Genomic DNA, 21,881 nt, shown 5'->3' with positions numbered 1-21,881 from the left:
ATAGGTCCACCGACATTAACCTATGACGACATATCCGAAAGGTATGCAAAGTCCTCCAAACTCTTTCCCTCTTTGCGAGAGGAGGTGTTAATTCCTACAAAAGGAAAACAACAAGGCTAACGGCAAACAAACATAAATATTAATAAATAACACGCCACAATATATTATGTCATTCTTTGCTGAGCCGAGTGAAGGGAAAATTGTTATTCAATCCAATTCCATAAATCAGAAACCCAAGACCGACAAAAGGTCAGCAAGAGACCGCAAGTTACGAAGCGAATCGACTTTGCCGGATAGAAAGCAAACGTCGTTAGCAGATTTATCTATAATTATTTAAGAATCGAATCTTAAATATTTGATTCGAGATTGATTTGTTACATGAAATAAATTTTAAAAGTTGATTAAACAATTAAAAATAATTGTTGCGGATTGTTAAATTAAAATAAAAATATATTTAGGAGGTAATGTCTCGAATTGTTGGATATTACACTATCATTAAATCTGATTTTGGGGTGATTTATTAAGCCCAAAGCTAAATAAGCTGCCAAACAGCTGGATGTTCTGGGAAACGTATTTCAGTATTTTACACCAGAACAACTGTTAACCCTTTTGCCGGGCGAAAAAGATGTGCTTGTGCGAGAATAATAAGCCAAATTTCACAGTTTTACTAGGGTTTAGGAAAATGTGCATAAAAACCTAAAGAGAAACAATATTTACATGATTCAAAAAGCAGTGTACTTTGGATGAAGTAGAGAACAAAACTCTAGTTTTTCTCTACTCATTAAAAATTATTTAAATAAGAAAAGTATAAATTTTCATAAAAATAGTGAAAGTTTAGTTATCTCTTACACAACGTATTTGCATATATAAAAGCAATTTTTTCGTCATTATTATATATAAACTAATTATTATGATGTATGGCATGAAAAGGTTTGATAAGAGCCCAAAGCCATAGCAAATGATGCCGCAGCTTGTATGTCGCTGGAGCGGCAACTATCGTTGTCTCGTCTTCCACAGAGTTAAAATGAAAAATATATTTTCAATTCTTCATAATTAAATTAGATCATTTATAACGCATTACAAATTTATTTTGAAATAAAGTTCTTCGTCAATGCGAACAGTAAAGATCCGATATATCGGCACCCGGCACCAAAAGTTAAGTCTGTATGTATCACAATTCCGGTCATGTGCAGAATAATGCTGCCAAAAAGCTGTAATATATATAAATTGTAACTAAACTGAACTGAAATTGAACTGCAGTAATTGAGAATGGATGAAAGGATATTAGAGCGGAAGAAAAAAGAGAGAGATTGTGAAGAATAGAAGACGAGTATGAAAATAATGAAAAGGAAGTGTGAGGAAGAAGTTAAACTGCAGTAATTGAGGATGGATGAAATGATATTAGAGCGCAAGAGAAAAAGAGAGAGATTGTGAAGAATTGAAGACGAGTATAAAAATAATGAAAAGGAAGTGAAAAATTTAATAAAGAAAGTAAATCCCTGCTCCGAACAAAATAGAGGGGTGAAACGAGAGGTCCACAATAGCGGGGGCCACAAAAGAAAGAATACTGCATACATCTGTGGGATGGATCGGTGAAGTATTACATTTCATAAAACGCGCAACTATATTTTACTCAGCCGTATATATCCAAATTCTTAGGTTGTAGGGTACGTAATCTATATATGTTATTTTTGTTACAAGTCTCCGTGTACTTACTATCTCGCAGAGAAACCCCGACCTTAGTCTTCCCCGTGGTTCGATGATTGATTATGACCTTGTAAATGAGGTCCTGGGTGAGAGACCACGATTAAATGCCCGAATGACAACCGAATTAATTATAAAATGCGCCGCCCTAGTGTCCTTGTGCAACGTAGTGTCACACTCACCGGCGAATCAAACCTATTGTCTCCCAACTCTGATATCGATTCAGCTAAAATGTCTTCTGAGAAAACATACACATCTTTCTCCTAAAACCTAGTAGATATAAAGTCAATATAATACGTCAGTAATGGTTCTGATGTAGATTTTTTTTTTATTTTTTTGTCGTGGATTTCGGATATAGGATAGCCAGAAAGGATTACAGTGTCCATCACCAATCGAATAAAGCTTCTTCGTCTGGCACTGATAATTCACACTGTGTTTCAGGATTCGAACCCACGATCAACTATCATAAGTTAAAGGTTGTGTTCACTGCGATATTATTGCTATACTGCGCACGTTTGCATATATTAAGGATATTGCTGGTAGTCCGTTACATTACCGGACCGCATTGGGTTTTGATGAAGAGAAATGACCTATACTTATCCATCTGTATGGCCATAAAGCTTGGTGCACACTGAGCTGAAAAAATATTTTATTAAAACTTTTAATCAGTGTACGTAATAATTAGTTTTAGAAATAAAAGTTATGGATGGGTGAATGTATTTCTCAATTGCAATGTACAGTTCATCGTATACAAAACTCAATGATTTCACGGATAATTAAAAAGTTATGATTACACAGTAAGAAAAAGTGTTTTCAAAACTCTTACTCTTCTTTCTTACAGATTTTGTACTGCTAGAAGTCATTAGCTGATAGCAATCGAAAAGAAAATAATAAATCAAAGTAATAAACCTATATAGGTTGATTGGAAATAGGTATAAGGCTTTAAAACTTTTTGCTGAAAAATATGCTATAAGTACATTCTTTTGTACAAGTAGATGATTTATATACTATACCTTAGTCAATAAACGAGTAACGTATAACAATAAATTAACTCATGGTTTTGAAATACAAAATCAATAAAATACATCGAGATAACACTAAAATAAATTATCATCATTATCATTGTATTTGCAAGACCTCCACTACTGGGCATAGGGATCAAACAACTATCTCATTTATTTGCTTACAAAAGTGCGGTTGAAAGAGATATATTAATCCATAATACTGACCAGTGAGCACAGCGTGGGATGTCTACCAACAAAGTGGACAGACTACTTTGTAAAAGTCATCAAGAATCTGGATTCAGGTTGCTTCGAATCAATTCTATTGAAAATCTATGGGCAAGGATGTCCAGCTGTGGACGAAACAGAAATGATTATGTTGATGAATTTATAAATAACTGATATATAATAGTCCTAGCTGCCAGAAGCATTACGTAAAGCAAACACTATTAAAGATTTTTATGTGTAATGTTTTGTGTATATAAGAAGTTTTTGTAACAATAAAAGGTGTAAAATGTGCTTCTGTATCGGACATTCCACCCGGATATACGTAACGGCACAGGATCGACCCACTTTAACGAGAAATACAACCTTATGCAAATCTCTTTACTGCGTGTATTGATTGTTACCTATTGCCTATTTTACGTGGTTATTTTACATTCATTTTATTAAAGCAACTTGTATGTGGTTATAGACAGTTTAATGACCATTTCTTTACTTCATAACTGGTATGTAGCTCTTATAAGTTACTAGCTGATCCCGCAAACGTTGTTTTGCAAAAAAAATTAAAGTTTTTAATTAACAAATGTTAGATAAGGGTTGATCGTAGAGGGGTGAAAATTTAGGTTTGTATGTATTTTTGTATGCTGTATTATAATAAAATAAAAACCAAAAAAATTGTCTAAATAATTAAAAATAAAATTTAGGGGTGGACCACCCTTATCACTTAGGGGTATGGAAAATAGATAGTAGCCGATTCTAAGACATACTGAATACGCATGTAAAATTTGGTAAAAATCGGTCAAGCCGTTTCGGACGAGTTCAAGTTCGAACACCGTGACACGAGAATTTTATATATTAGATTAATTGAACTGTCGCTAAAAATATGGTTACCATGTTCAAGAATTTTTTTTAACTTTAAATTAGGACATTGTATCTAATATTACATTGTTATACATACAAATAATTTTATTATTAATTTAAATTCAATTGCAATGTTTATTTATGTACGTTAAGAGAGCTTCCTACAATTACATTACTTTATTTAAAATAATGAAAAGACATTTTTAATTTTTAACCTTCATTTCTATAATCGTCAAATATTTACAAATATCTTTTCCATACAAAAATTAAGCCTAAATCTTGTATAAGTAAACAAAAACGAATTTGTAAGATACATTTTACATAATTAATTTTTTAAATCTAAAATTAATTAAAATTTCTGCAATAATTCAATAAAAATTATGATTTTCATTCGGAACGTAATATTTTTTTTAGAATGCGATATGCCAATAACTTCTTGTAATATAAAATCAGCATGTACAGATAGTAAAAAATAATTATTATTAATATGGTTTAAATTGAATTTCGAAAATCCTTTTTCTGACTTTATTATAAGTACGTTGTTTATTTTTTCTAGAACTATTATTTATCGGATAGGGTGTACGATACATTAATAAGCCTATAATCCTATTACCAATTACACGTACATAGTGAATAATATTTTATAATACTGAAAATAAATTATTTGGCGAGAAATCAACAAGCAATCATATAAACGAATCTTATAAGAGAATGTCCAATGCTTATCGATTACACATAAACCTTATACTTGTTGACATGCTGCAACGCGTGTTTTATAAAAATCTTTACATTTATTTGAAACAAAGAAAGATATAAACGCATTGAAGTCAGAAGGACGTCGAACCTTACCGTCAAGCAACTATATGAAAAGGACCAATATTTAGCCACTTTCGCACATGCAGTGGTAGTCGTGCAACAAAGTGTACCGCCCCCGCCAGCCCGCTGATAAATGCGTATGCGGCTAACAATGCGAATTATACAACTGCCACCGTTAAATCACTCAACACGTGTTTCACCCCTCCACGGGGCATTTTCAGGAGTTATGTTACACCGATTAGTGCCAAACACAGAGTGAAGTTTCTTACTTAGGATGGACTTTCGCAAAAACGCCTGATTCCATTAAAAAATAAGCAACTGTATAACTATGCTAAATACAGACTATTTATTATATTTATCATAACTTCAGTGGTAACATGTCCATTGCTAGATATTAATCTCTTCCATAAATTTCAATTATGGCTGGTTGGAAGCAATCAGGACCTTGACAACCTTAGAAAAGTCTTCGGCTCATGGGTGAAAGTTCTACGATATGCTCGCTGGTCTGTTGTAACTTCGAAATCTTAAGGTCCCAGTATCGATATGTCTACTACCACTACAACATGCCAATCCACTTGGCTATGTCATTTGCTTTTGTTTGTCTACGAATCTCTTGATCTCTGAATGGACCGGACTGTTATTGCTGCACAATTTTTTTTATTTATTCTTCTTTGTATCGCTAATGTATTTTTTACAATATTTTTTTCTAGCTTTTACCAAGCGCAGGCAGTTGGAAGAGGATTGCCGTTATTTGATACGAATCTTTCTTCTCCCAGCTGTATAGCACGTCAGCGTTTTATAATTTTTCCAATTTTCCTTACACAATTTTCTCTCATGGGTAAATACAGCTAAAATGTACGCATATTAACAATAAAATTTGTAAGTTTTACTCAATTATATATTAGTTGGTACATTATTTTATTTCAAGTCGCCGCCCAAGCGCTACAGACCGTTAAATGCCTTGAGATTTAGGATAATGTGCCGGGCCAACTCATCAAAAGATTCTGCAGTGTATTTTTTTCTTGAGAAGGTTCGGTAAGTTGAACGGAGTTATATTAAGGTTTTCACATAAGGTCACGTGGTTATGTCTCTTGGATTCGAATCGGGAGTAGTGTCTAAGTGATGAAAAGTCTGTAGTGTGGAGTCGTCACATGGGCAAGTCTCGTTATCGATTATTTTTAAAATGTTTGAGGTGATAGGGCTTAGATTACGCCTAGATTATGACTTCTTTTAAAGTAAAGAAACTCCAGAGCTCCTGAAGAAGACGTTGCCGTGCTCTTAGATCGCTTCGGTGAACGCTCCATGGTATGACAAGACTCGAAAATACTCACGAGGAGATCTGGGCCTGGGCTACCAGTCGCCGATAATACCCGCTTATCATTTCGACACAAGGGTACCTGAGAGGGCCGAACCTTGGCTTTGCTGGTTGACTCCATAGTTCGTTTAGCGATTATGAACTTTTAAATGATGCTCAGAGAAATATATAAATATTAATGTGGTTAATAAAAAGAAGAAAAAAAGTGTATTCGAAGCTTTATTTTCCCCTTCAACGTAACGTACAACATGGCGTCAAAGTTACGACCAATACAACGATATAGATGGCTCTGTTTGAATTTACCTAATAACGCCCGGCCGGGATTGCGTCGTGAGCGATTTCTTTGTGTTGCGCTCCTTTTTAGCGGTTGACGTAATTCGATGCGTTGCCCGCTTGTGGTTGGTTTTGTTGCACACTCTTTTGCGGTTTGTGATGATATTTTTATTACGTATGCTTTTAAATTACACTCTTTTGAAATTCCATGTTAATATATTGCACTATGGATTCTTTTTGGTACTTAAAATGTTTTACAAGCTAAGGGTTACACATATATTCACATATCGAGCGATAAAACGAACGGATTCTCGACGTCTGTACAAATGGGTTGAAATTTCACCTGCAATAAGGGTTATTGTGAACAGCTAAGGAGTGGAATAATCGGCGTCATTGTTCCCAGGCAATTATCACTGTGTATGGTGTCTTCAAGACAAGAGTGAATAGGTTTCTTCTGGGTAAGCATGTACCATCTGAAGCCTTGTCATCGCTTAAGATCAGGCGAGACAGAGGTTAAATGCTTAGCTTATTTAAGTTAAAAAAACTCGGGAGAATAATGCCAGAAGAACGAGACCAATGTGGTGGATACTGGTAACAAATTCACGCGTAAATAAATTATCTTTTATATATCAAATACTTTTGTTACAAACAAACAAATGGTTATTGTATTTTTCCCCCATAGATATTTTTTTGGGAGGCATATGACATGCAGTGGGCATCTATATGCTGAAATGACAACAAAACTTATAAAAATTACATGAGAGACAAAAAAGCTAAAGATTTTATGAAGCAAATAGAAAGGTTTAAATAACCTTATCATACACACACATATATAAAATGATGAATTGCTAATTATGACACGATTTTATAAAGAGTACATTAGTAATTTGAAATTATGATTTGTTTAATAGTTTTGTTTATGAATAATTTTATTTCAACATAAATATTTTACTAAAATTACTTAATTAATTGCAATATTATATTCTATTATTATTGGCGTGAAATTTTGAATTAAAATTATAATGATTTCTTAAATGTCACATTAGGTCTACCGCGGCGCCATATTGGATAATTGACCTGTCAAACGATAATGATTGTAGTGTTTCTGTTTATGGAGCGCGGTTGATTTTTACTGGGTTAACAACTATCTAATTTCGTGAATTATTATTTAGTTCTATAAATGAAATAATTTGACAGGGAGTACATAAAATAACATATGTATCAAAACAGCTTTATATATGCACATTATCATAATTTAGTTGTCTATAAGTCTTTTGAGAAGCAAATAACATATACATTATACATTATTAAAAATATAACATTGTTGATTTTCGCAGTTCTGCATCGCAAAGATAAAGGTACAATTACGTACGTTTAAAATTTATTATTACGTTTTGGGATTCTTTCTTGAGCCGATAGGTTTTGGAGGTATTGAAAACACGAAGTCCAAAGTAGAAGTGTGCATATTGATCAAACTTAGCCCATATTTATACCGATTTTTAAAAGCATGAAAACAATATTCAATCAATAAAAACCATTAGACAATTATAAGGTGAGAATTATTATAGCGCTCTCTTTCGCTCGACGTAAATATAGAGCATTCTGGCGTAGAGTTCCCGTGTTCGATGCACATTCATTTCATTCACTCATTTCGCATTTCATTCGTTCGGACGATGACGCATTGTTGTTCCTACAATATTTTATTTCATGTTATATGAAACAAATAAATTGATTATTCGCCTAAAAGTGCATCGGCGTCTGTATGTACAGATGGGGAAAACTACTGACCGTAAAATACACTACATTTCACTATATTATATTTATTTAGGTAACTTATGAGATTAAGTTCCGATTTATTTTCGTTATAATTCAATCTAAATAACCAAAGTTTAATTCTTTATACTTCCTATTTTGGTGTTAAAAATTTTTATGACAATCTACGTAAACTTTGTTAAAAGAAGATGAAGGCTTTACGAAAGAAGAAATAAGAATATATCCCCACTACTATTTTAAATTACTATAACGAATAAACATTTAAAAGTTTACATATGTACAGTAAAATAACCGTTACACATAAGACGCCAAAGATAAATATCTCCATTGCTTATCAACGTGAGACATTCCGTGACCCAATAATATGAAGTAAAGGTAGAAATAAATAACTCAATCCGCTGGGTGCGGAGAAATCGGATTGTAGCAATAGATAAACACGTAGTCTACTTTTGGATACAAGCAAGTTTGAGAACCCTAAATGTCTTTGATAACATTTTGTATATTACAAAACTTACAAGCGAAAAGAAATTTAGTTTAATTTATATTTATGTACGCCAAGAAAATTCCAGAATAACTCAATTTCATACAAACTATACTCAGCTATGAGCTACCACCGGGTTGGAATGCTAATCTGCTGAAAAAATACTAACTCAACAGTAACAATAGTTGCTTTTTTTAAACATGAAAATAAGTCAACAATCCAAGTTCGACATATTTCGATCAAATAAAAACTTTATGTAGTTGTAATGGAATAGGCGTTTGTCTTCTATCTCACCTGCCGGAAAGTGTAGATGTAGACGAAGGTGATACACGCCCATCCAAAAGAAACTAAATTGTTTACTCTACTCTTTAAGGCTCCAGAGTTATATATTTATATATATATTTCATATAAAGGATCTATAAAGGATTTGTTAACCTTTACAAGAAGAAATTTAAACGTATGGTAATTACTTTTATTTATTGTATATGTCATGTGTCTGTCACAATTTTTTTTAATTGATTACTAATAATATCTTTAAAGACGAAATTGCATTTTTGCTTTTATATTTCTGGCTGAATAGCAATATATTTTTTTATTATTTATTTATGTTAATAGGAACTGTACAAAACTAAATCTAATCGCAGAAGAGTTTTGCGCATTCTTTGTTTGAATAATAAAAAATGGCATTAGATTCGATTTTAATTTTCTTTCGTTATAGTGAACATACTACTATACTCGTACTATCCACGCTAATCTATCGAAAATTGAAGTGCCTTTCGAAATACGGAAGCGGTGATAAACAACAATCACCTATAACGACAGAGGTCAATCTAAATGCTGATCAACTTTACCAAAAGGTTAGCACAGATAATATAATGTAAGGTGAGGTATATAAAAAGGTGTACAAACCTCTTTGAAGGAAATACCTCCGACAGCTCGGTATATGCATAGTGGATAAAACCGATGTGTTCGTAAAATATAAATATTTGGGGGACCGGAAAGTAATGTCGCTTTTATAAGTTAAATTCACACGACTACATTTTAAATTTTTTTATTGTTAATCAACAATATATTCACGTTCGTTATCAACAACCTTTTGCCATCTAGCATATAAATTTTCAATACCAATCCGCGGTAATAAATCAATCGGTTTTTCTGTAAAATATGTCGACAGAAACGACATTACTTTCCGGTCCCCCTAATATATCGACGTGTGTATAAATACTAGACATTAACAGTGTATTTGAAGAACACACATACTTTCCTAGCATTTATACGCATGTGTGTGTGAAATCCAATTACCATACGAAGTGTCGCAAGTTTGGTATTGTATACTGATTGCAATCTAATAGGTTCATTGTACCGAGTACGGCGGACCACACAAGTTTATCTTTAACATTTCTTGAATTGATTGAAATGTGCATGTAGAGGCCGGTGGGAACATCCGGTGGGAGTCTGCATCCAGCTTCTGGGTCTAGTCTTATGCTTTCCGGTCTTTGGTCTTCGCTGCCTAACTATAAGATCCCGGCAAAGACCTTCTGGCCTGCCAACTACCACTTGCCAATCAGCTGTTCGTTTACGAATTTCCTCACATCTAATTCGATCTCGTAGAGAAATCCCGAGCACAACCTTCTCCTTTCTTATTAAAATGTGATATTAAGTTCAGGTAATTTGATTCAATATTAAATAATATGACCTTTTACTGGCAGCTCACCAAATGGAGCAATTTATAAAAAAAAAAATATTTATATACTAACTACGTACGTTTGCTTTTAACAGCAAGACGTTGTAGTGGCCGCTCGATTATTTCGCGTGTCGCAATACGGCCCTGTACCAAATATACAGCACTATTCTGCCACCGTAATGAGTTTTGCTTAACTACTGCTATAACAATTTGCTTATACATTTAAGCGAAATGCTAATTTTAATATCGCATTTATTTCATAATAACAAGGGCACTGTTTATGTTATCTATGGTCGGAGTTTTGGCGGGAATTTTTCGGTATACGTCAAAAGTCAAATGTCAAAATTAATTTTTTGAAAGGGGTACATTATTTCACAAATTATTCATTGTTAAACCTATCTAATTGTCTTATTACACGTGCAATCTTCGATACAAGTTTTATATATGGGTTACGTAGCGATATGTCTGCTATTTGGTTTGTCGTGTTGGTGTGTATCAAATATATAGGTCGATGTAAAAGCACTAAAGAAGTTCATTTACTGTCAATTATTATGGTACACTCTTTCCAAATAATCAACGTTTTAAGAAATGATAAATAACGCATTAATAATATAGTAAGAAAAACTATTTTCAAAATTCGTCACATAAAATTAATACTATTTTATTGTACTATCTTTGGAGGGAAAAATTAAAGAATTTAACATATTTTGAGCCATTTGTGTAGTTTTTTTTATTATTTAAAATAAAAAAAAATATTCACTTTTTTTTCTTGCCATAGTAAGTTTCACTGAAATATGTTAAGTAATATTTATTTACGTTTCCAAGTCCGCTTAGTTACATATCCAGATTCGATATATTTTTAAGAACAGATAAAAAAAAATTGATTAGTTATCTGTGGTTGAAATAATTTATTGTTATTTCTAGAGTTTATATAGCGTTAATTATCTGTGATTAAATGTAACCAGTCATTAAAACTAAATCTATATTTTCTTATGAAGATTATCTATGGATATTTGATTTAAATTTTTTAAATAATACAAAGATATTAGAGTGTTTTAGGCTAGTCTAGAGGTCATCGTTGCGTCGCGTTTCGGCGTGACCGAAACCGACACCTGCGGCAACCGGTTTGACACGTATCGGGTTCCTTTACACGTATACGCGTAAGATAAACAAAATTTAGTTACGCTTGCAACATTTGCTTTTTGTTTTTCATTTAGCTACTCACGGGTCTTAGTTCATAAACCATACATAACTTACGTATATGATATAAAGTATATACAGATTAAGAGTATATACTTTAGAAATAAATGAGATGAAAATTTTTAAATCACATTTCTATTATTATTAATCACAAATCACGAATGTAATAAGGTTTAAAAAAGCCTTAAAAAAGTTTAACTTAAAGTTCTTTTTCGCCGATGGACGTTCACTGCAAGGCCTAGGTCTCCCCCCAAGGTCGCCACGATGACTTCGCGCGATCATAACTACGTGGTCAGCGGCTTGTGGTCGCCACTCGAGAAACTTTTGTCCCAACTATTATTAATACACCGAGAGGTATAGATGTACTATAGGAATCTTGCTTCAACAGTTTCTACACCCCGGAAGATCGAGGTATTAGTTTTACCAACAGAAAACGTAACCTTGTTCCGATTGAATAGAGACATTGTTTTGACTACAGTGGTCAATACGGGCTTACTCACGCCGTGTCTACTGGCTCGTGGTCGGCCATCAGTTGCAAGAGTGATGTCCCCGCTCACTGCCACTCCGGACCAGTACTTCTTAGACCTCCTCATATCTGATATTTGATCTCGTAGCTAGGGTCCGAGCGTAGCTCTCTTCAATTCTCTCAGAGTGACTCTGAGCCTTATTTAAGGCCCACCGTAAGCGACCATATCTTGGATTTGTAAGCTATCACCGGCAACATACCCTGGTTGAAGACCTTTGTCTTCATGCATTGTGATATTTTGGACGAAAAGATATTTCGCGAGTGATTTCTTCACCAAGATGAATTTACCAAGGTGGACTGTATGTCCTAGGCATATATTATCTTCTACAACTTCTCTAAACCTCTTTCACTGTCAATTTATGTATTGTAAACTGTATCCAAATATCAATGACTTCAGAAATAATAAATGACGTAATGATAACGTAGTAAGAAAAAGGCTTTACGAAATTTCAATGACTGCACTACTAATATTAAGCCATTTTCCGTTAATGCCTTAAGGTTCTGGAATGGAGACCGTCCACAAGATAGACAGGCGACTTTCTTAAGATACAGACCGTATTCAACCGGCCTTTATGAAAATCTACGTGGGACTCCAATGACCAGCAGTGGACATCTTTCAGCTTAAATAATAATGATTAAATGAATATGGTTAACAAAATACTATCTTTGTTTATAACGTATCATTTCGTAATTGGAGTTAAGTGACCGTTTATAATTTATACAATAACTGTAACACAACTACCTATATATATTATTGGAATGCGTAATTTGCGCAACATTTGAAATGTCACCGCGATTTATTATTGCGCAATATACCTTCTACACATTTCAATACTTGATTTATATGTAAGTGCAAGATTATTTAAAACGTTTATATATATTATTTAAATACAAAGTATAGTCACGGCTGGAACTAGTTATTTCAGGGTAGTGAAATGTCACAGATTCAAAAATATAGTATGGGGTCAATTGGAATACTGTTTTATTTACACAACAGCATACATAACCAGGAAATTTTATTGGATCATCATATATGGTGATTTATTACAGGTGTAAAATCTTAGAGAGGGATGAATGCATGTATTTCTCACCAAAAAGTTTAATATCTTTTGCATCTTTTTACAACCATCATTTATAAAGTCATCACATGAAATATATTATATTGTTTTATATTTTTATAGGTATGCGACAGCCTAATAATTTATGACAATACAAAGTTTGTATGGACAGAGAGTAAAACGATTTTTCTTACTATATTACTTGTTTTTTTTTTGGTATTTACATAGGGTGTACATTAATTAACAGTAAATGAGCTGTACATTCATCCTTTTAAAGCTTAGATCACCCTGTAATATAACAACAATATAACTTAATGCGTAGATGTTTTGTTTTGTATACCGTCGTGAGCAGATACTCCCCCTTCCCCCGTTTTAAAGTGCGCATACCTAAGGCGCGGTATAGTGCTTTCAGTAGCACTACAATAAGATACTATAGTGTTTTCCAGATGATAAGCGATATGATAATGTGAAAGAATATTTCATTAAAGGTCACATATTCTCGCTTACCATCTAACGTTATAATCCGCTTCCAACCCCCTATGTTATAATTAAATTGTAGGATTGAATCGAGCCTCCAAATTTCTACAATTCCACTTAAAATACTGAACAGGGTCCAGGTACCTAGTCTATCAAAAACTCCTAAAAGACTTAAACGACTAGTGTCGTGATTTCCAAAATATCTCGAGTTTAGTTACTGGAAAGAAGAATAGGTTAAGTAACTTTAACGCTTGGTAACCTAAAACTAGCTGAAGCTCCTAGATAGTAAACAATAGAGTAAGCCGATGTTTCCAAACGTGTGGTCCATGCCCCACAAGAGGGCAATTCTAATATGGACTCGACACAACATAAGACCTTCTCGTTGATATAAAAATAACATAAGTAACAGTGGGATGCATTGTACAAAAAAGGTTGGGGAACACTGGTCAAAACTAATCAATAGCGTTAATTTGATACAAGAAACCTGACATGTCTTTAGTTTCAAAAATGCTTTTTTTTCTTAGAGAGGGCACTGTATTAAGAATCAATGAAAGAGCTGACTGACTGATAAAAAGGTGACTTATTTTGATGTGACATCTCATTCAACGACATCGGTTTAATTCAGATTGAATCTAGTTTTTATTTTTTTAAAAAAAACGAAAGGCACTGTCGTTCGTTTTAAAGTTAAAGGGATAAAAGAGTTGGTGTCAAAAATTAATAATAGATATAATTTTCATTCATTACCTTAATGTAAATATCAAGTAAATCCTCGTGAGACAGCCGTATGAAACAATATTTTTAAAGTAGCACAACACGTTCACAGAATAAAACGACAGTAACAAGATGCAAAAGGCCTCGTAACAATTCTGCAATTGGTTGCGGTATAACACGGAACTGGTCGAAATATCCGAACGTAGAAACTGATGTATACTTTTTAAAAATGGCGGACGGCGTTCTTGACGTCTCGCGGCATCGAAGCGCGAAGAGTTACTGAAGTCAACGCTGACAGAGAATGGCGGCAAATATTACATGTCAATTGCAGATGGAGATATTAAATAAATTGCATAGGTAAGTCATTGACCCTTAATTAATTTAAACAACAAAAAATAACCGTGAATAATTACCACGAATTTTATAGTACGACATTAATAAATTCTATATAAAGAAATTTCAAATGATAATGGCGACATAGATATATTAACGATACATTAAACAATATTATTGCAATTTGTATTATGTAAATTTGCCAAAGAATAACATGGATTTCTTAAATAAATCTTTACATCGAAATGCATATTTAACTTATGATTTCATAGCGATATCATTTAGAAAGGTTTTTTTATTTAATAATAAAATATTTTTTATTGTTGTCGACCTTGACATGACGAAGACACAGGGTGCACAAACACTTCCTTCCGGAACTTTTGAAAATCTCTGATGGAAGCCTGGAAGCTTGGCTGGATATAGCAAGTGAAGAGTATAGACTTATACTCTTCACTCGCACACTGTATGCTGCAAGTATGTGTGCGATTTAGATGCAAGACGCTAGATCTTTTAGGAGTACTATAGGAGGATAAACGGAACAGTATAAAGGAATAAGACGTAAGTCAATAGAAAAGAGATAAATATTGCGAACAAATTAAAAAACCGACAAGAAAATTGTGATATATAAATGTATAATAGTATAAAATATTTAAAAATTGTAAAATAGTGATAAAAAACAACAATTTAGATTTGTTACAGTATTATGGAGAGAAAGCGAAAGAAGAGAGACGATATATGATAGGTAACAAGGTATGTATAATAGAATATAATAGAAGAGAGTTAGAAGGACAAAAGAAGAACGTGGAAATGAAACAAATAGTGTAAATGTCCATGCTTACATAAGGTAGGAAAGAACGAGAGATCCCAAAAAACGTGGGCCATAAATAAGTGTGCTACTTATGATGGCAACAAGGATTACTCGTTGATCGATGATGGGATAAGGATCCTTAGATCTGATCGCCCTCGCTGAACGCCGAGGCAAAGGCGGGCGGCCGTCCACGGAAGCAAAGAATTGTGAGCAGTGTAATGTCTGATACTGTTTCATCGTGTCATGGGTGAAGTTGCTATTGATGTGTTTTGAGTAACTAAGGAGGGTGTGGCGTGGTTTGTAGGTTTTTGAAACCCTGAGGGGGCATGCATTTTACAAAAATATTATCCTATTATCTTTTACTTACTCTTGTCAAAGCCTCTTCTGATAAATTTTCCTTTTTGTCGGAGGAAACTTTAAATTGGACTATAGTTATTTATTTTTATCTCTGTATATATTTTGATATGTAATTAATAATATTGCGTCTTATTTTTCGATTTGTATTGATTATTTGATATATCTATTTGCCGTGTTCGCCTAATCAAGTTTGTTGTTAATAGGGTTGTGCTCAGACTAAATATATGGATTGTATCGATATCTATTTGTCTCTTTATGATGGAGGAACTGAACTTGTTATTAGTTGCCTTTGTTTATTTCATTTTTAATTTAATAAAAATTTTATGTTTTTAATATAAACTGTTCAACAAAGTTTAAAAGTGTACCCCTAATAAAGATATTGTCTATTTATATTATAATAATAAATACAGTTATGACTAACATTTGGTTACTATTTACACCTTGCAAAAACACCGGTTTGTCGAAATTCGAACCGAACATGCAATGAATTGGACTCAGTGTTTTTTGCGTCTTGTAACATTAAAACTTTTTTGTTGTATTTTATTACACTTTATTTCGTAACTCTATATAAAAAGAAGCATTTTAAAATACTATTATTACATTGGTAGAATATTTTTTATAACATCCGAATGGTTGTATAAGCGGGTTATATAAAATCTGCTTTACTTGTTTATTGTGATATAAAAATATTTCAAAAAAAAAATCAATGTGAAAAAAACGCTATCAAGCGTTTAAGCGTTTTTTCAAACGCTATGTTTGATATCGCCCTAATATAACACGAAACAGACAGTCCTGTCAAAGAAGCCGTACAACCGGAGCGTAAACTACTTTCACCCATTCTTTCATTTGACGAATTACTTTGGATAAAGAGATTTTAATCCCCAGACACTATTATTATTGGGCTATATAATCTGTATAATTATTATACTACTATGTCTATTGCCGAATAGATTTAACTGGTAATTGACTGTCTTCGTAGATTTCGTGTCATATATGAACGGGCCTGTAGTAAACTTGTTATAGAAATGTATAAATAAGATTTATTTCTGAGTAACCTCTTTTTGATTATTTACTGAAAATAAGTTTCCTTTTTCTTACATTTTTCTTCTTCTTTTCAGCAGATGACTGGTCCTGCTCTGCCCACATCCAGCGACTTCCTGCGATCTTTAATATGTCATCGGTCCATCCAGTGGGAACTTACCCACATCGCGTCTGCTTGCTCGTGGTTGCCTATCGAGAACCTTTCGGTCCAACGACCATCCATTGCACGAGCGATGTGCCCACTGCCATTTCATATGAACAATTCTTCGAGTTACGTCAGTGATCTTGGTTCTTTTGCATAGAAGCAGCGAGGGTAGCCCACCCTCTAGATCAGTGATTCCCAAAGTGGTCTATATCGACCCCCAGGGGTCTATGACAACCTGCTGGGGGACCATGAAATGAAAATGGGTGTCCACGATAGTGGATCTCAACACATACACCGATAGTACCTATTTACTTACATCATACTATCTTATAATATCAAAACATTTACATTATTTATGAAAGTACCTATGAAGTAAAAAAATTATTAATATGTTACGTATATTTTACATAACAGATACAAAATTTTATTTTGATTAGTTTTAATTTAAATTCAATTAACAAATGTATAAATTAACATGTGTTTTTACTTTAAGTTTTTAACATTAAACTTCACTACAGTTAGAAATTTACAGGAAATCAATATCAGGTAAGAAGGGGGTCTACTCAACACGGAAAAACATGGCAAGGGGTCTACGACATAAAAAAGTATGGGGAACTCTGCTCTAGGTGGACTGGCATAGTCTAGGTCGCGAAAAGTCCACAGCGCAAGACCGATCATCCTGGATATTTTTGGGGGAAGCTTATGCCTTGCTGTAACCGTCTATCAACTTAAGTATTGATGGTGATGATCCTATAATGCCTTTTCTTATTTTGATTTGCGTTAAATATTTAATATCTAACGAGCAAAGAAGTGTTATTTTTAACATCTCATTTTCGATTGGTTTGGCGTTGATTTGTGACATACTGCATAAGAATCACATATGTATTCATCCTTGTTGTCCATAGACTTTTACTATAAGACACAGACTTCCCCAAGATATGTATGGTGAAATATACCATAATCACCACATTTGGCTGGCATGGCGATCGCAGTGTGGTATAATGGAGCGTAGAGGACGCTGCTGTCTATCCTCTGGAAACTTATTTGTGAGCAGTGGTAACACCATATACTTAATGCGCAAAGTGTGTATTATACAAGGCTGTATCCAGGGAATCGAAGCAGCGACCTATGATCGCAGGTGTCACTCCTCTGTCAGCGGGCTACCACTTGTAAAAATATCTGTAAAATATCACATTTTGCAGCAACGCGTCTCGTTCAAATTTTGTTTAAAGTTTCACAGCTTTATACACCTATCCCCCGTTTTACACGGTAGATACGTTCCTGAGAAAAACGTGTAAATCGAAAATTTAAAATTTTCAAGTCAAAACCGTGTAAATCGAAAAACTTGCAGAAAATGCAAAATTTTGCTATTTAACAATTTGTGATTTTTTCAATATTTTTTGGTGTACACAAAAATAGAAATAAAATGCATTGACAAGTTAAAATATTTAATATATTACGGACACACTGTTTTTTTTATTTAATTACAATATACATTAAACAGAAGAACAAAAATTAAAACCAAAGGTGTTTTATTATACTTTATCACTGTCAGAAATTACTCTCATTCTTTTTTTCGGAATCGAAGGTTCGAATTCACTTTCATCACTCGAAGTTATTTGTGCCGATTCGATGTTTGAAGCAGAAATATTTACATTATGAAAGATGGTAATAAAATCGATTATTCAACAAAAAAAAAACTTATTTAGAAAACCGTGTAAAACAAGTAACGTGTAAAACGGGGGATAGGTGTACTCAATTTTGGTTATTTTAATTAGTCGTCAGATGCAGTAAAGTTTTTTTTTTGTTTCATCAATACATTTTGTTAACTTTCTTCCAATAACCGGTTATGTCTGGCACGGATATTTCCGCGATGATCAATTTAAATTTATGATAACACGCTGTGACCGCGAATATCGTCGAACAGGATGCGTCGGACGCTCGATGGCCCACTATATACCAATGGCGCTGAAAGTTACTTCGCCTTAATAATCAATCACAGCGATATCTTTATAAAAACACTGTTTACCATACGTTTTTAACGTAACAATGATTTTAGGTACACAACGTTTTTACTTATATTTTATAGTTCGTATATTTTGCCTTAACACGGCAACAGACGACATATAATTGTACAACAGACATGATTAAATAAAGGTTCTTGATTTGCGACCAGCTGATAGATGCATCATAGGTAAGCCTCTCTCTAGGTGGAACTACTACTTGATCAAGGTCGCAGGATGTTCCTATATGTGGGTAGCGCACGAACTGTCATTGTGGCGACCTTTAGTGGAGTTTTAAACCTTGCAATATTAGATCAAAATGAAATAAAATGTAAGAAAAGGATCAATATTTAGCCACTTCCGCACATGCAGTGGTAGTCGTGCAACAAAGTGCACCGCCCGCCAGCCCGCTGATAAATGCGCATGCGGCAAACAATGCGAATTACACAACTGCCACCGTTAAATCACTCAACACATGTTTCACCCCTCCACGGGGCATCTTCAGGAGTTATGTTACACAGATTAGTGCCAAACACAGAGTGTTCTAATCGAGTGGCATGCGCATTTATCAGCGGGCTGGTGGGCGGTGCACTTTGTTGCACGACTACCACTGCATATGCGGAAGTGGCTAAATATTGGTCCTTTTCTTACTTAGGATGGACTTCCGCAGAATAACGCCTGATTCCATTAAATAAAATGTAATAATACATATGGCCTTAACGCGTCTAAATTTTAATTATAGAAACATAGTAATAATATTTTTGATTGAAAGTTGTTGTATTTTCAACTACGTATAAGCTTCTATGGGAATATATCATAATCGTCACGCTTGGCAGAAAGGTTGGCGATCACAGTCTAATGTAACTTTTCTAAAGGACGCTCCTGCATATACTCTGGAAACTTGTGTATAAACTATGGCAATCCTGTGCAATTATATAAGATTGTATACCGGGAATCGAATCCGCGACCTGCGATCAAGTCTCTGCCCTCTACCGCTAAGTTACCACTGCTCTACAAATGATTGCAAGTTATCTCTAATTATAAATTACTAGCTGATCCCGCAAACGTTGTTTTGCAAAAAACATTAAAGTTTTTAATTAACAAATGTAAGATAAGGGTTGATCGTAGAGAGGTGAAAATTTTGGTTTGTATGTATTTTTGTATGCTGTATCATAATAAAATAAAAACCAAAAAAATTGTCTGAAAAATTAAAAATAAAATTTAGGGGTGGACCACCCTTATCACTTAGGGGTATGGAAAATAGATAGTAGCCGATTCTCAGACATACTGAATACGCATGTAAAATTTGGTAAAAATCGGTCAAGCCGTTTCGGAGGAGTTCAAGTTCGAACACCGTGACACGAGAATTTTATATATTAGATAAAGGAACTCTACGTAAATCTTCAAAATAATTTATTTCCGCTAAATTTAATACGGCAGTAATAAATCCAAGGCGTGAGAGCATCATTTACAAAATATATTTTTTTTAATGTTTGTAATGAATATTCGCCCTCAAGGTGGACAAATTACCTTGTTGAAGTTATTGTAAGCCGGATACAGGCTGCTTCCAACATGTAATTTAAGAAATATAGAGCCTATACCTATCAGTGGACATTCTATGTCTGAAATGGTATCGTGGTATGTCTTTATTATAGTATGTACCTGTATGTTGCATGGTATTATAATCAGTTTTATTATACCAGTTATCTTACAAAAATTTTAAGTTCAATTTAGTTTAAAATAGTTTAGGATTTAAGTTACAAAAAGGTTTAAGAAGAGACTAGAGTAACTTAGCTAAGTAAACACTGTGACATGGCAAAAGCGTTAGCAAATAAAAATCTGGGAAATATTAAGTATAGATACTAATAATAAAAAAGGTTGATACTACAGATAATATCCTGGATTAGGTACGAATAAATATTTACGTATCTCTTAAAGGTAATAAAAATATTTTTAAAACTATCTACAATATTGTTAATATTGCTTTTTATATATAATATTGTTAGTTACATTTTGTGCTGCGTATATAAACAATATTGACGCTTTTTCAACATGGGTACAAGGATTGCATTGTCCCTAGAGAAGGGCTATGTACAGCAGTGGAAGTTTTATGGATGAAATGTTGGTAATGCGACGCAAGGAAAAGGAAATTTCGTTAAAAACCTTCTGATAGGAAGGGAATATAAAAGATTAATACAATCAATATTGCCAGAAATTGAGTGACTTTGCATATATATATATATATATATATATATATATATATATATATATATATATATATATATATATATACATGAAGCGCCATAAGCTGACTGACAAATAACGTGTTTACTATACAAAGTTGCATATGCAGATTTCGCGACCTTTACGGAACATGACGCAAAAGGCGCTTAGTCCAAAACCTCTTTTGAGATAGCGAATATTGAAGACTCTTTATTATTGCTCGACCACCTAGCTATTAAAACGCTGAGACGGTCGCCTTATGGACTGTCCTAGGGAGCTTCCACGAGGATATCTCGTGTTAGCTGTCACTCGTTGATGATACCCATTTAGCATATCGACTACTGGTCGTCCAAGAGGGCTGTGATTGGTTGCTATTACCCGACTAACATTATTACTATTTAGAAAGGCTTTAGAGCTTGGGGAAATGGTGGAAGAAACTGCAGCAACACTTGTTAAGAACGATCAGCGAGACTCTTTGGTTGTTTCTCTTACTACAAACCTTAACTCCTTCTGATACTGACAACCAGTAGTTTCACTTAATGGTAGCTCTAGCTCTTATGTTTGGTCTGATCTTTGTTTGGGATTTTACCTCTTTTAGATTATTTCTTTCCACTTTCCCAATCCATATCATGTTGTTCTCCGTTTTGTCCAACTTGAACTCGTAGCGGATATTTGCTTTCCCATATTAGGTATGGCAGACTTTCATCCGTTACGACTTATTCTCGTTGGACGAGTCAAAACATCGAAGCGTCAGCGCAAGTTAATGTAATGATATATTATTTGATAGACAATAAAGAATTTGTTTAGTCACGTATTTCCAAAAAGAGAAAACTGTTGTTTTGTAAGCTGATATAATAGAGCGTGATAGT

General features: G+C 33.7%; 1 protein-coding gene across 3 annotated transcripts in view; it reads right to left on the bottom strand.

Moving 5' to 3' along the window:
- The window catches only part of LOC137933761 (uncharacterized), a 135,017-nt gene that overhangs the window by 81,950 nt on the left and 31,186 nt on the right, over window positions 1–21,881 (bottom strand). The window contains exon 1 of one of the 3 annotated variants that reach the window (XM_068777804.1): window positions 14,136–14,232. The exons of the other annotated variants lie outside the window; for them this stretch is intronic. The gene's annotated coding sequence lies outside the window, so the exon portion shown is untranslated. Of the gene's footprint in view, window positions 1–14,135; window positions 14,233–21,881 lie in introns of those variants that run through there. 3 annotated transcript variants of the gene reach the window in all.

The sequence above is a fragment of the Battus philenor genome, unplaced genomic scaffold (genome assembly GCF_028537555.1).
Source record: "Battus philenor isolate CCGP_79_NKW_IND1 unplaced genomic scaffold, ilBatPhil1.0.hap1 SCAF_14, whole genome shotgun sequence".
Lineage (NCBI taxonomy): Eukaryota > Metazoa > Arthropoda > Insecta > Lepidoptera > Papilionidae > Battus > Battus philenor.
This window is presented reverse-complemented; position numbering and strand designations above follow the sequence as displayed.